Genomic DNA, 5064 nt, shown 5'->3' with positions numbered 1-5064 from the left:
CATGTTATTTTATTATACCTTGGTGAGCGATGGAAGGGATGGTTAAACGATAAATGCATATGAAAAATCTGGTTGAAATAAATAAAATATTAAACTACTTTGATTATACAAATCTATGAATTTACTTACAAAAAATATTTTAACTATTAAATCTAAAGGGATAAAGTAACAATGGCTTTATTCCATTTCCTCAAAAAGTTCGTTAGTACAGCCTACGAAATCGAGAATGAAATAGCAGTTCAAGATATAGAGGAATCAAAGTAAAAAGTCGAAATTCCTTTTATTTCAATTAGGCTTAGTTTACAAGCACTTTCGAAAAGTCAGGTCAGGAGAGTAGTATTTCCGTTTCCGTATATTTCATACCAGTTTTCGTCTTTTATTGACGTCTCGTCCATCCAAGTATGTGGCGCCACCTAGCGGCGTCGGGCTCGGGAAGTTTCGTTAGTTGCTTAGCTCATTGGTTCAATATATCACCATTCACCAGGCAGGAATTACTGAAAGCTTCCAGTGAGGTATTAAGTATTTTAATATGCGTTTTTCAGGTAAAACGCTACTATTAAAGTACTTGACCGTCACTGGAAGCTTTATATTGAGAGCATCTTTGTTCTCGCCTGGTGACGACACATTATAAAATACCAAGTTGCATTATTCCGCCAATGTGATAAATAAAATTACAGTTTTTTTTTATAACACAATAGCATCTGTCATTCAATGCGACTTTATTTAGAGAACAAGCTATTGACGAATATGACATTTTCCACGAACTAGTACTTCATCATATAAATGATATTCCCACTATATACTGAAGTGGATACGATAGCCTCATGGAGTGTCGCTGAGGATGTTGGTTGCTCGTCGTTCCGTTACGCTTCTGCAACTGAGCATAACGTGTAGCGGTGTCTAGTTTTCCTCCACGCAGGCTCTGCGCAGAGGACTGTCGGTCATACCTAGAATTGAAAGTTGTTTGTTTGCCCTACAATGCTTACCGATGTAGCAGTTATTTCATCTTTATTCAACCTGCTATAATAATATGCGAGACGGTTTGTAATTATTATTAACTTTAATTTTAAGTTTTCCGCCAATCCTTATCACCATTATTAGATAATGGTTATAATAATTGGAAGAAAACTTAAAATTAAAGTTACGAGGGTTCCAAATGCGCCAATAACAAACTCAGACAGGGTTATTTTTTGTTTATCACCATTTTACAAATTTATCTAGAACTAGAGAACTCAATCGTATAGTGCAATTCAATGCCAATTTTTATGAGAATCCTCTTGTGAAAATACGAGGATAAAATCGTCGTCATCAACCCATATTCGGCTCACTGCTGAGCTCGAGTCTCCTCTCAGAATGAGAGGGGTAAGGCCAATAGTCCACCCCGCTGGCCCAATGCGGATTGGCAGACTTCACACACGCGGAGAATTAAGAAAATTCTCTGGTATGCAGGTTTCCTCACGATGTTTTATCTTCACCGAGGATAAAATATACTATAGCAATATTTTCCTATAAGCCTGCGTTTAAATAGAAGCAATGTTGAAAATAAATGCGAAGAAGTAATGATAATACTTTTATGTTGGACCTCACCTCCTCACCTCACGTTTCCAGATAGAGAGAGGTTTGTTTGCCTGTAGGTATGTACATATATATAAACGCTGTCTGCGAATAGTGACAAATAAAAAATGTAATTCTAGGGCATCACTGCAACTAACCCACTAATATTCAGTAAGTACAAAAAAAGTTTGGAAAATTCGAGTGTGTCCAAAAACAAATTTCTGAAATTTCTTTAAATCTGACGGTTTGAATTAGTTCGATCTTAAAAAATATAAGTATGATCTAACTTGGTAATATCTTTGGGACCAATTAACGGATTTTAACGCGTAATAGTACCTAATTCAAGACTCACTGATCCGACGAAAGATTTAGAATTATTTAAATCGACCTTTTTTTTCAAAATTTTACTTTTGTTTAACTTTATCTTGAGGACTGATACTGTAATGAGCAGATTTCGAAAAAAATGCCATTAATAGAAGCGGTTTTCTAAGGTTAAGAGCTGATTCGTTTTTAGAATCTACCAAACCAATTGTAGAAATTTTTATTTCCGAGAGCTGATTCGTTTCTAGAATCTACCAAACCAATTGTGGAAATTTTTATTTTCGAGATTTTCAAAATCTACTGGTATCTAATGGTTTACAAAATCTAAATTTGCTTAATCTATTTCCTTCAAATCGGTAAAGTCGTCGAAAGTCAAGAGAGGTTACACACTAACGCACAAAAACAGACAGACACCGTCGTAAAAATAGTCAGGATACGTATAGCTTCCTAGGGTTCCTTCCCAACCCGTCGAGGTTCGAAGAAAACTGGATTTTCGAAAAGCGAGATGTTTCAGATCAATATCTTCCTTAAGTAGGTAGGTAGCGAGAAGTTAAAAAAATAATTTTCGTGCCTTAAAAATATCTCGTATATAATGGATCTTTTTAGCCCCTTGTATAACAACCTACTATTAGCTATTATGTTTTAATTTTATATCTTTATTGCAGTAGTTCACTATGGCTTTTCGAAGGCTGCCGTCGGACAACGTCCGCCTGTGATACTCGTAGTTATGGTAAAATATTTTTTTTAATTCTTTACAAGTTAGCCCTTGACTACAATCTCACCTGATGGTAAGTGATGATGCAATCTAAGATGGTAGCGGGCTAACTTGTTAGGAGGAGGTTGAATTTCACACTACTTTCGGTCCTTCTACACGGCATCGTACCGGAACGCTAAATCGGTTGGCGGTACGTCTTTGCCGGTAGGGTGGTAACTAGCCACGGCCGAAGCCTCCCACCAGCCAGACCTGGACCATTTAAGAAAACCTCAATCGGCCCAGCCGGGGATCAAACCACCAAAATCCACCGCGCATACTACTGCACCACGGAGGCCGTCAGCAAAAAAAAAAACAAAGTGGTAAAATCTCCGACATATTACACATTCTGCGTCTTCCCTAGATGTTAGCATATCTAGCGTAGTTAATGATTAATCGCGATCATAGACACGAGCAATGAGTGAGGGCGCAAGACTGCACTTGTATCCTACTATTTGGGAAAGAAAATTATTAAATAAAAAAAAAGATAAATAAATGCCTATTCTTTATTTATTTTTATTATCATCAAATTCTAAGGGTCTCAGTAAATAAAAAAGGTAAAAATACATGTCAGGTCTTATGTCCTTGGATTAAGAACTGAGGCCCACTACATCGCTGGGAGTCGACACCGATGTGTATACTAAAGCCAAACACGATGTGGAATATTTATCAACAAACAAATTAAAAATGAGAGTATGCATCGCTAGATTTGAGTATGAGTACTTATACTCATACAGAAAAAAAAGAACAAGACAAAATCTATATCTATACTAACATTACAAAGCTGAAGAGTTTGTTAGTTTGTTTGTTTGATTGAACGCGCGAATCTCAGGAACTATTGGTCTGATTTGAAAAATTCTTTCAGCGTTAGATAGCCCATTTATCGAGAATGGCAATAGGCTATATTTTATCCCAGTATTCCTACGGGAACGGAACCATGCGGCTAAAACCGCGCGGCGTCAGTTAGTTGCTAAATAAAGATGAAACTCAGAATACAGAAATGACATCTGAACGTGGCTTCTGGTGTTTTTCTGTATTCTGAGGATGAAAAATGAAGATCAGTCAGCAATCGAGTACATTGTAGGTATATGCATTGTTATACCTATTTGTCATTAAGACAAGGGTTTTGTTACATGCATATGCGGATGTACCGACCTATAATGGCGACTCGCCATTAGGTACATCCGCACCCTGGAACGTCCATCGGCTCTTCGAACTATGTGGCCTGCCCATTGCCACTTTAGCTTCGCGACTCGCTGAGCTATGTCAGTCTTTGGTTCATCTGCGGATGTTCTCATTTCTGATTCTTCACGCAAATAAACTCCAAGCATAGCTCGTTCCATCGTCCGCTGAGTGACTTTGAGCCTCGTAATACCTAAAGCCCATTATAGTTAGCGACCAAGTCTCGGATCCGTAGGTCATCACTGGTAACACGCAGATTTTTGTCTTCAGGTACTGAGGAATTTTAGACGTCAATGTCGAGCGCAGAGTCCTCTACAATAACTGGGTGTAGCGGTACATGAGCATATGATCATGAGGACTTCGGGATACGAAGCCACAAAGTGTATACTCATATTGTGACCACAGTCGGGATCACCACTATAGTGTTGCTCCTTAGCTAAGACCTACCTACGTGTTCTTTGGAGTTGAAGAGAAACGACAACACGGATTTTACACATGTACGAGTTTTTACAAAACATGTACTAGTACCTATGTGTTGTTTAATAATGGCATATATTTACAATGTTTTCGCGTCTTATATACAATACGGAAAAAAAACCGTTGATATAACCAACTATTATGTACAATATATATAATAAAATAAAAATAAAAAGTTTTAATAAGGATTCTACTTCTTCATAATTCAGTGACGATAAATGTTTAATAACTGTTTTCTTGCATTCCTTAATTATTACTGGGTATATGTCGAGTTTTTTGTTTATCTTATTATATAAAACATCAGATTGTAGACAGAACTGTTTTCTAGCAAAATAGGTTCTAGCCCGAGTGGTTTGGACAACAACATCTTTACGTCTTTTGCGTAGTTTGAGTGGTGTAAATGCCAACGATTTGTGTTTCCTCAACACTGTGTGCAATATATATAATTTTCTAACCGAAAGCAACTCACACTCAGCATACAAATTAGTTGTAGGATATCTATAAGGTTTGCAGAGCATAACCTTTAGAAGTGAGCGTTGAGCTCTCTCAACGTCTAGAAACCTTATCTTTGCCGCTCCACCCCAGACTGGTATACAATAACTTATTATAGATTGAGCCAAAGCTAGATAGACTGTGTTTAGAAGTTTCTTAGAAGCTATATGTCTTAAGTTTTTGAAAATCCAAATGAGTTTCCTAATTCTGCAAGATACTAATTCAATATGCGCAAACCAATTAAATCTGTGGTCTAACATTACTCCAAGATACTTAACAGTTTGGAC

This window comes from Bicyclus anynana, chromosome 4 (assembly GCF_947172395.1).
Source record: "Bicyclus anynana chromosome 4, ilBicAnyn1.1, whole genome shotgun sequence".
NCBI lineage: Eukaryota > Metazoa > Arthropoda > Insecta > Lepidoptera > Nymphalidae > Bicyclus > Bicyclus anynana.
This window is presented reverse-complemented; position numbering follows the sequence as displayed.